This window comes from Sipha flava, unplaced genomic scaffold (assembly GCF_003268045.1).
Source record: "Sipha flava isolate LNK unplaced genomic scaffold, YSA_version1 169_pilon_pilon, whole genome shotgun sequence".
In the NCBI taxonomy this organism is placed as follows: domain Eukaryota; kingdom Metazoa; phylum Arthropoda; class Insecta; order Hemiptera; family Aphididae; genus Sipha; species Sipha flava.
The window spans coordinates 778,500-791,457 of NW_020271881.1; positions in this window are offsets into that span (position 1 = coordinate 778,500).

The window sequence follows — 12,958 nt, forward strand, 5'->3', positions numbered from 1 at the left end:
ACTGGTGGTCCGCGAGAAAATTTAGATAGTCCGCAGAAAAATTTAAACTTTACTTATTGAATCTTTTTATCGTTATTCCCCCCAAAAAATAAAACCCTAGACATGGCATTATGTGGATAATAGATACATTTGTAACAAAAAATTAAAATAACAAGTTAAATATGACCAAAAAAAAAATATCTCATCGATTTATTTAACGGTATTTATGTAAAAAGCTATTTTAAGCTAAAAGTGGTCCCCAGAATTTAGAGTATGTATTTAGTGGTACGTGAGGTCCAAAAGGTTGGCGACCGCTGCTCTAAGAAACTAATACACGTTTTACAAGATTTTCCCTTTAAAATCTTTCTTGATACATACACGCAAACATAATAAATGATACAATCTCTGACACAAGATTCTGTATCTGAATAACTGTCATTTATACTTGGAAGAACTTCACTTGCTTCCCATAGTCCATTTTCTATAAGTTGGTCAAGCTTATTTTTGAAATGTTCTATTATTTTCCATCTTTCAGAAGTACTGTGAAATATTTTTTATATCAGACTATGATATTCTCACAATATCCGTTTCATTTATTGTACAGTTCCCATATTTGGGGGTTTTAATATTGAGTACACTGACAGAAGCTTGTATAAATGTAAAAATGTTGGTGTGGTGGGATTGTCGTTAGGACCTGCTGATTGTCTAATGATGTCAAAGAATTTCTAAAAAAAAGAAATAATAACAAATGTAAGTAGGTTAGTTATAAACTGTTAATTAACCAATAAATATACAGCTTAACTAGAATTAATAATTTATCCAATTTCAAATATTCGTTTTTGAACTAATGAAAAATAGCAGTTGGTTTTAAAAAAAAAATTATAATTAAAATGTACTAGTATATTTGATTTTACATTGTTCTTACTTCAAGAGGGTCTTGATACATTTTACCAGTAAGAACATAGTTAAATTTACACGAGTCAAGTAAATATTTGGTTAATAGAATATAATGTTATTCTCAAGCCTTTAGAAGTTTGTTTTGTTTAAAAATCCTTTTCATCAATTTTCCCTGCAAGTTTCTGATTTTTCCAACTATCTATGTAGTCTATTGCATCTTTGAAGTTCTAAATTATAAATATAAACTATTATAATATATCACGAGGATGATAAGAAATATGTTTATATGTTTAATATGTTTAATATAAGTACTTGAAATGCTTGATTGTCACTTAGCTTTATTCCTTGATAAGGCAAATTTCGATTAAAATTATCAAACAAGTTGTTCCAATATTCAACAAATTTAGCTGTTTCAGATGATCCCTTTAGCATAAGAATTCCTTAATTGGTATAGTAACACATGGACTAAAAAGTTCCAGGCCTAAAACATAGATGGCGCTATAATTGAGGAGTTCACCTAATTTTCAGATGGTAGGAACTTACAGAAGACAGCTGTTAAAATTGTATGACAATATGTTCATTAGCGTTTGAGTTATTGCGTTTAAAGTGGTGGTACTTTTGATATTTTCAAAATAATGAATCAAAAACAATTTATTGTTTTATTGTTTTATTGTTTAACAATTTATTGTTATTGTCCAATAATTGATACACTACACAATGAAGTTAAGACATTTTGAAATTCCTCTAAATTTGGACCACCATGAAAAACTTGTATTTTTTCAAAATCTTCAATATTTTTTACAAAGTCTTCAATATTTAATGCAGGAGTAATTTAAATCAATGCACTACTCACTTCTTGACCAAAAGTACCAAATTGTACATCACCATATCTATCAACTTTTATGTATTTTTCAATAGCAGGAATTCAAGTTCCTGAACACAAAGATACAAAACATAAATTCGGTTTGTCATAATTTTTACAAACTGGTGAACATAGAGGCCATTTAACTAGATGTTGAATATTTTCAAAAGCTGCTAACTGCTGAAATAAATTATTGGAATTAGTAAATGTCCCATCTTTATTACTAGAATGAATTGTTAATATGTTTTTATCAAGGCATAATGAATTGCTAGCTATATTTTAATTTTCAAAAATTTGACGTTTTACTGGATATTTTCTTTCAGTTTTTTTTCTTTGATAAATAATTAGGACCTGGAAAAACACTGGGCACAGCTCCTTTTTTTAATTTTACTCTTGTATATGGAACCTTAAAAAAAATGTAAAACACAAATGTAAATATACTATTACTTAATACAAATTAAAGCTATTGTATTATTAACATATTATATCTGTTAGATATATATTAAAAATAAATATTAATACTAATAAAATTAAAAAATTTAAAGTATGTAACATTCATATTTTTGAATTATAGTTAAAATTTAAATTTTAAAATCTTGGTAAGACAGAATAAATAATTGTACCTATATTTTATTAAAAGCAAGTTGTACCTACTTTTATAGTTTATATTATGCTAGCTACAGTAGTAAAGCACATATTAAGAAAAATAATGGATATGATGTAAAATTTTAATTTTTAGTTTATTTATATCATTATATAATTATTAAATATAATATAGAAACATAGCTAGGTACTTAAATACTAAATTAACATTTTAGTTTTATTTTTACATATATTGGTTACTGTGGTTATTTTGATTAGTGATTAATCACCAATTGTACTTATTACTTATTAGGTGCATTAATTAATTAAAATAGAATATTAAATTTAATACAAAAACAATATAGTACCTTTATATAATTAAATAGTATTTTTGGTAAATTAATTTAGAATAATTTTAAATACTTTTTTAAAATACTGCCTAGGTAGATGTTAATTGTTATAATATATTTAAAAATCAAAGTGTAAAATTATGTATAGAAACATAGTAACTACCTTTAATATTTAGAAACTTATACTTTAATATATCCAGTTGATATATTAAAAAATGAATTCAGTGGCAAGTTTCAGGGAGGGGGCTGAAGGGGTCAATCGCCCTCCTCTTGGAGCCAAGCTTACTTATTTCTATAAATAAATCAAATATAACACTTACAATCTGCAATAATTCTTATAAAATTTAACTGTAATGTCGAATCGTAGTCGAAGATTATTTACACTATAAATTGAATACTTGAATTTAAAGCTATTCTTGGATTGTTTTCATGTTTGTTGACGTCGCCATCACGTCTATAGTGCATATTATTATGCTTATAATATATAAATTATATATATGTATAAAAATATTATAATAATATCCTATACATTTTCACTTAAAAGTTCTAGATTAAAAGATTGATTGAGATCATGAATGTGTCAAGAACAGGGGCGGACGCAGAAAAAAATTTCGGGGGGGGGGAGTTAAGAAATAAGAATAACTACCGTAGGGCCCGTATTTAAAAATTTGGCACTCCCGGGCATATTATTTATGCTCCCTCCCAACCAAAAAAAAGAAAAAATAAATAATAATAGTATAACACATATTATTTCGTCCATACTTTTTTTAATTAACAAATCAAACAAATTATAACATAATAAAACATACTATTTTATTTTTTTATTGTTTTATTTTTTTCATTAGGTACATCATTTTTAAAATTAATTTTGCCACCCATGAGACTTGACGCCCCCGGAAATGTGCCTACCAGTGCCCCCTATAAATACGGGCCTGATTACCGTTATTTTGAAATAATTGACTATTGACTATAGATTGATTATTGTCGATCGTTATCACATAACCATACAACACAAAATTTAGGGAAACTGTCAATCGTAATGTAGATACCATTGTAAATAATATTATATCGATTAAGTATATTTACTTATTTTTATTTACTGATAATAAGTGACTTACAAACACGCACTATTTTTACGAAGTATTGCCATCATAGAATTTCAAAAATTTGAGTTTTAAGTACCAATACCTTTTAGAACGTTTGGAAAATTACAAATTACTACAAATTCACTTTTCTTAACAAAACATTTTTTTTCTAGCATATTTTAATTATATTTTGAACAATTAATTGTTTTTAAGGTACATAAGGTAGGATAATTACGTTTGAAATTAATCATTCATTCATTAGGGAGGGGGGTGAACCCCCAAAACCGCTCCCTGCGTCCACCACTGATCAAGAGAGATTAAATGGTTTAACTTCACTCCATATCCATAGAGATAAAAAATTATCCATAGATATTATCATTGAAAAACTTTAAGAAGTCAAAAAAAGACACTTGGAATTAGTTCTTTTTTTTTTTAACAAAAAAAATGAAAATGAACAGTTAATTTCTGTCATTACTTATACGTATATATTTATAATGTATGTGTGTATACTCGTATGATTAAGTATTAATAATGAAACCAAGTACCTATAATAATTAGTTTAAATGTGCCATGGAATCTCAATTCACCTACCCTCCCTTAATGGATTATAAAACCCGCTCGAACCTAATATTATCATCATTAGTCGTTTGAGTACCAGTTGGAAATACTTTTAATGCAAATTATTTGCTCAATCGCGTCTGAACCATGCACGATCCATTTTAGTATATAAAACTTAGTTCTTGTTTAATTAGTCAAATTGATCGTCTATTTACCGATGTAAAAATATCAAAAACATTTTTCCGCCGGAGGAGTTGAGAATACAATTTTTTTAATAAATGTTTCGGTACTTATAAATTATTATCCTTTTTAACTAGAATAATTTCTGCCGTTGGTATACCTACATAACAATTATGAAAACACATCGAAAATATACATTAATTTAGTTTAATTTCACCGTTTGAATAGTTATCGATTTAAAAAAGTTTGTTTTTTATTTTATTTTTTTTATTTTGTTTTGTAGGATTGTATCATTTAGTAAAGAGTTTTTCTTATAATTTTAACACTTATATTTTAATATATTTAAGTTTATCATAGGTATTAAATAATATCAATAATTTAATTTTAAATTTCAAACAGTTTTTATGTTTGAATTTCATTTAAACGAATAACTTATTCGATCTTGATATAATGTTACGTAAAAAAAAAAAGGATGATTACATTTACATTGAAAATACAGTTATAAAAAATAAATTATGAACAATATAAATATACAAAAATTAATTATAAGAAATTCAATCAAATTTATTCTAGTTATATGTTTTAAAACGAAAATGTATTACATTGGTTCGCACCAATAGACAATTTATTTTAGATGAGACCGTTTTTTTTCTTCTAAATATTTTTATGCGTAAGAGTCTATGAATATGTAATATTTCATTGAAATCTGTCACCCACAGCTGTGACCATTGGATTTTCGTGTCAAGTCAATCGTACACTCGGCTCTATCTGATGTACCGAAAAGACGGGCCCCTTAAGGCGGGTTTATCACCGAATTTGTTTTCATTATGTGTCAATGGCGATGCCTTGCCATTTTGTAAGCCACTATTCTTTAGCTGACCACACCTTTAAATCTTTTTTAAGGAAGCATACGTTCAACCCACGAGGATTGATTGATATTACGAAATATGACCATGAATATGTTGATCAATGTTAGCGTTTACTTATTGATTACTTTCTGACGTAGGACTTTTCTATAACCTAGTATTTTTTTATATTATTTCTTTTTACGTTCAGAGATTACTTTTCAAATATGCCTCATATATGTAACATTTCTATGACAAAAATCATACTTTTTTTTTTACAAAAAAATATTCTGTACCGATTTATGTTGAAGCAAACGTATACGTTCGATCGGGCGTCGCTCAAGTGCTCATTATATCGTACCTTTTTAATTGTCAAAGTGTGTCCGCGGTGATATCATTAATCATTTTGATACATCCCAAGTCCGAAATGTTATCACTGATAATATACTATATTGGTCCAACATTTTTTTAACAACTTCTTACCATTCACGGTTTAAATAATGGTTATTATATATCATTAGTATTTTTTTTTTTTATCGAATAATAAACATACATATTCGTAGATATTTGTATTTTTTGTTAAAAAATTAATATTCAAAATTTAATTTATGTTTTAATCTCGAAGTTATGTATGCAGATTTTTAAATATCTATTTATATAGGTGCGTAGAGTTTTTTTGGGAAGCATTCGGGCAATACTTTGTTCCAACCGACACACGAATGCATTTAACAATCAACGATTTTTACACACGATTGTTAGTTGCAACGGTTTAAGTTAGAACGTGTGTTAAGGCGGGCTTACACGAGACGTGAGCCACGATCGTGTTTCACGATCTTGCGAGTTGTGGCTTACGAGCGCAGTTTCAAAAAGCATTACACGAATCGTGAAGGTGTTTACACGTGAACGCAATCATCACTCAGTAAGATGGAATCTTTAGTGACGAAAGCGTATGCTAAACGACTAAAACAACGATTAACAGAAATTGACAAATTGAAGTTAAAAATAAGATGGTAAAGAAGATTGTGGGCAAGGCAGTGGATTCAAAGACGAAATAATAATGGTAGCTCTACGTTTATTTCCCGTGAATTACGAAATTGAAATCCGGAAGATTTCAAAAACATTTTTAGAATGTCAGATACACACTTTTACTTTTAATCAAATAAAATTAAATTTAAGATACAAAAATTGAATACAACAACGCGGGAAGCTAAAAATAGCATAATAATTCAATTTAAAAATCTATTATATTCGTTCTACGAATCTACGAGTACTATTGTTATGCTTGATTATTTTAAAATACACTGCAGTTTGCCCTCTGCTATTTGATTTTTTTATACATAATATATAAATATTGGTTTTTATATGTTTGACACCACATATCAATTGTAAGTATAGTACCGTAGTACTTTTAAAAAAACAATTAGGTGGAGGTCTGCTAGATAGCGAACGCCTTTGGCGTCTCAGTTTTCCACCCGTATATTATCAATAGTAATAATCAGGGCTCGGAAGTTATAGCACTAAAAATATTACTTTTTAGCTCTTAAATATGCACTTAAAAACTCTAACATATGCGCTATAAATAGCACGAAAAATCAAAAAAATATGCATTTAACTTGAAAAAAATTTAATTTTACAAATTGTTAGGCTCATTAGACACAGTCTGGACTGATTGAATTATAAAATGTTAACAAAAATGTTAAATTACTTAAATATATTTGTAAAAATGTACTTATTATTAAATTACTTTATATATTTATCTTGATAATTATCCTAGATTATTAATATGTTTGATAATCTAATGCAATGATATAATAAAGGAATAACAATGACCTCACTAACTATTGATACAACAAATCATCAATGAAAACATAAAATAATATTTGATGAAGTTATTTATTTCCAATAATTAAAATATTTTTAAAAACATAACCAAGTAAATACAATTATGATCAATAAAATTTGATTATTTCCTACATTATGTGAAAATATACCCGAAAATAGCAATATAAACCCTAAATTAGCAAAATAGCAATAAAACCCGTAAATATGCAAAAAATAGCAAAATTAAATTTTGTGTATGATATCCGAGCAGTGAGAAACATATTTGTTTCTTATTTTGGATGTTCTAGGATGAACCAAGAAAAATATGCATTTGCTAGAACTTCCGAGCCCTGGAAATAATTATCACAAATGGTTACCGTGGTAGTATTGCACGATAAATTGTACATAAAAATGTTTTGAATATTATTAATTTATATTATTAATATTAATAATTAATTACTAATAAAAATATTTAGGGAATTTCACCCAAAATGAGGCACATAGAAGCTAGTTATATTATGTTATATTTTAAAGGGAATTTATCGATCCTATTATTTTGCACTTGGTTTTGCTTAGTAATATATTCTCACGTTACCATTTGCCGGCTTGTAAAATATCAGTCTTTTAAAGTACTTGAGTAAAAGAATAAGTATTTGAGTACTTAAAAAGTAAGTACTCAAATACGTATTCTAATTACTTTTTTTCGTTTTACTTTATGAACCGGACACCAAATTTAAATAAAATAATACAAACTGTTCAACATTTTCATTTATGGATTGTTCATCGCCGTTGTATATTAGTATATTGTAATATTTATAGAGGCATACAAATTAACTAATACAGTCCGTCGATTTCCTAATAAAAATGGAAATACCCTTACTCTAATAATTATGTACATATAAAAATAAAGCATACTGATAGTCGATAGGACGAAAGCTAATATATTATATCTATACACTATACACCCAACCAGCATTCGGATATTCCTGCTCAAAACCATCTTCGCGTTTTCGCAGGATATGTTTGAATAACTCTGTAACCGTTTTAGTATTATGTATTAACCGTATTACAATTTGAACATTCACATTAATTGGCATTTGTCATTTGTGTATCGACGTGTACTGTACTACTGTGTGTGAACTAACTTAAAAGTTAATAAAATATTAACTTAATAACTGAATACGTAATTTTTTTCATACCTACTGGTTTTATTATATTTTTTAATACAATATTTAATTTAATTCAAAAATTATCGTTATTAATCAATTATAAATAATAATGAATAAGGTATTGGAGAAAATCGTGGATGAAAGTGATGGAACGCACTGTTCTAATTCAAAACCAATGGTAAATATGAAATAGACATAATACTTCCACCATTATTAAATAATAAATATTAATTAACCTTAGTTATTAGGGTACCTTTTACATTTATTTTTTTAATATCATGTATCATTCTGTATTAATAATTATAAACGATTTATCCAATTCCCGATGCCTATTTATTGTATGTATTCATTTAATTATTATTTATTAAAAATTATGAATAGTTAGGATTATATTATATTTTATAATACCTAAAGAAAGTACAAATGGACAACTTTTCGCCAGTAAAATATTCTAATCTAAATAAATAATATTATTTTATACTATATAGTGTTATTTATATACATGTCATAAAGTATGGACCTACAAAATATTTCTACATAGGTACCAAATTTTTTTTTAAATATCTTTTATTAATTATGTACCTACATGAAAGGAATAAATCAGTTAAATAACTTTTCACATTCAAGTTTAAAAGAGCTATTTAAAAAATAATTTTAGTACTTAGGTATTGTTACGACTTATGAAGAATATTGTATTATTATTTATAATTAGCACACACAATCATATTACAATGTACGATTTGTGTATACAAAATTATATAACTGCATTTTTTACAGGATAAATTGGAATTGCTATTTCCTAAATACACAAAGTTTTTTAAACTTTCAAAAATAATTGAAAATATATTAAGATATGAAAAATTTGAAGTAATTAGTAAAGTATGTATATCAAATAACCGTATGACTTTAGATAGCAGATCCAGCTCAAATATTATAAAACATCTGAGGGTAAGTTTTTTGATTATTTTCTATCTGTAAAATAAATTAGAAACTGTATTTTTTATGAATAATATATAAATCTTGCAATATTAGGTATATGAACTAACATATATTTTCTAAGTTAAAATAATAAGAATAGGAAATCATAATAAGTTGTTTTACTTTTTGAATATCATTGAATCAATAACGATTAGTTAATCATATTTTATAATTTATTTTCTTTCCTGTTACCTAAGTAATTTACATACCTAATACCTATAAATTATAAATAATTAAAGAATAATAATAAATTCAATTAAATTTGGTCAGTCAAAAAGTTTTTAGTGTGGGTGGAGCAGTCCTAACAAAAAAAGAGGTCAGATAACTAATGAAAACTTTGAAGAAGTTATGCTACTGAAGTGCAATAAATTATTTATTACAGATTAATACATTGATACATATATCAACTGTAAATACTAAATTCTATTAAAAAAAATATTTAAAAAAAATATAGCTGTTTTTTTTGATATTAAATAACAATAAGTACTATGCCACATTTATAAAATTAGTAAATTTTAAAATACTTATGACTGTTTAGTGTGTGTTGTACATTAGTTACATTGTTGTTCAATCTATAGTATTTTATGGTACTTACAACATACACCAAGGACCAAAAGTGCTGCATTCTTATTCTACCTAATTAGTTTAAGTATAAATAGAGTGCTGAAATAAAAAATGAATTCAGTTTACTAATAATTAAGTTTATCTATAAGTTCGAGGTAAAAAGGTAAAACATAAAAAATTTAAAAAAAAAAGTATTTGAAAGTATCTTTAAATACTTTTTAAAAGTATCTTTAAAATGCTGTAAAATATGTATTCATTACTAATCATAAGCAGTATTATCTAGATAAAAACATTTATATTTTTATCTAGATAATAATAATTCGAAGTTCTTTTTCATCTATATTTTTATAAGTATAATGGTTATTTGAGATAAATTATCTAGAACATTTTGAATAAGATAATTTATTTTGTGTCAAGTGAAACAAGGAATAAAAAATATTCAGTAATACAGTATGCACGTTAATGCATAATTTATTTCATGTAACGGGGGTATCAAAACGACAAATTTTATTTTGCATTTTATTGCATATTTCGACGTTTTTTTCATTTTTAGAGCATTTTTAGTATTATTGGGTCATTTTGTCGGTTTTTAATGCATATTTGTTCGATATACTAAACAAATTTAGCCTATTCAAAATAAAATCAAAAGTAATTATTTTATTGATATTTAAGTAGGTTTATCGGGTTTTTCCATACACATTGTCAATCTTTATTTTTCGATTCAGTTTTTATCTTATCTTAATTTATTATTAACTATGGAATGTCACCAGTATTCGGTCAAATAACAAATAATCAACTATAGTTCGTATTACCTTGCAGACGTTGCTCGTATTACGTGCGAGTGTGATTTTAATGTATTAAAAAGTGTATTAAATAATGCCCAAAATAAAAAAAATATGTCATTTTTAAGGTCATTTTTTTTATTTTTAAATTCATTTTGTGATAGAATGCATCTTTTTTTTTTTTGCTATTTTTTAAAACATATTTGTATGGTTTTAAGTGCATTGAAATCCGGGCCCTAGTTATAACTTATAATAATTTCTCAAATTTTAGTACATCATCAGAAGAAATGTAAAATTTACCAGTAAAAAATTTTTGGTAAATTTACCGGTAAAATTTACGTAAATTTACGTAAAATTCACGTAAATTTACGTACAATTCAGTAAATTGGTAAATTTTGAAAAAAAAATTTTTTTTTTAATTTTTATTCAATTTTTAAATACAGCTTACGTACTAAATTTCTTACCTTCTTCAACATTTTTACGAAATTTTATAATGTAGGATGAATGTTTTTTTCCTTTTTACCTACCAACCTATCTAACATGTGTAAGTTTTGTAGAGCATCAAAAATATTACAAGGAAAATCCTGTATTGAACTAAAAGACTGAATTCTTTCGACAGATAAAAGACTCAAATCCTTTAATACTTCTCATGTTTTAGAGTATCTAGAATTCAAAACAGTACTGACTGTGTCTAACACAAAAAAAGTAAACTTTTTACTAATAATAAAGATGGTGTGTTGGCAACTTCATTAATTTCATCATGCAAATTCTCTCCATCCATTCTTTTTTTTCTCCTAATTCTGACAACTTGAAAATCTTGTTCCTCGAGCTTTTCATGTATTATAAACTGTTTTACTTCATCAGTTAATTCGTTGTATTTATGATCTTTTCGTAATTCCTCAAGTCGTTTTGTAGCTGAATCGACTAAATTCATTGCTTCAATGATATCTAATTTAGGAGACTGCATGTGTAATGAAACTAGAGTTGTAATTTTAAATACCTTTTTCATAAATTATATCATTTAAATAAATTTGTAGGAAGTTACATTTTTAAGCTGACTAATAGCCTGTAATGAAGTAGTAAGATCATTTGATAATGTTAACTCCTCCAAACTTTCAACAATAGCAGTAAAATTTTCATAAATAACATCTATAGCTCTATCGTGTGACGTCCAACGTGTAGAATATAGATATTTCAATCTTCGCCATACTTGACCATGATACAGCAGTTTCTGATGGTTAATAAAACAAGCTGTACGTTTTCTTGCTCCAAAATACTCAACCAATGCTTGAATTTTTCCAAAAAAATTACGAGTATCCAAACATGAATCACACATACCTACTATAACCGAGTTTATAATATGATCACAACACCAAATATATTTAGCATGGGGACATTGTTGTTGTAAAAGTGTTCTTAATCCAGAATATTGCCCTTGTATTGATGCAGTTCCATCATATGCTTGGGCATATAAATTATTTTTTCAATCCAATCCATGTTTTTTCGCAAAAATAGTTAAAACATGCCATAGCCTGTGGCGTCCGGTGTTATTTCTAGTGCAATAAGTCTTTCTTCTACAATTCCTTCATAATTTACAAATCTTATGACAAACAAAAAAAAAAATACAAAATTCATTTTACACCCTACCAGATAATATATCCTCAACAATGTTATATTCCTCTTTCAATAATATTATAACTAATTCTGCCAATTCAATAATACCCATCCAAATACCAAACCCAAAAATATTTCCACCCTCCTCTCCATGGTGGAATTTCACCTGCATGGAATTGGTCAACAACAGGGCCCTACTTTTCAGAACATTCAGACGCTCCGGTTCTAATACCGACTTTCTTTCATATCAAAACGCTTGCTACCTAACAACTCGAACCTTTAAAAATGAAAAGAGAAATAATTGGAAACATTTTTGTTCAAATCTAATACCATCCAATACTATTCAGCACCTCTGATCTGTAGCTAGAAGACTTAAACATTGTGTAACTCCTCCATCTCGCCCCGACAACCAAGATTGATTCGAAGAATTCTGTTCCAACTCGCCCCTTAATATGTTCTATCCGAAACTAAATCTCTTTATCGTTACGATCACGATATATTTCCTACTCATATCTTAACAAACAATTTCAGTATGTCCAAATTAAATTACGCTATTTTATCATGTAAATCTACCGCATCCGGTCTCGATAATATCTCTATACGTCACCACATTAAACACCTCTGGTTTTCCCAATGGTCAAATCTCCCAGCAGAATTTGCCACCAGATATAAACATATTGTTTCCATTATTC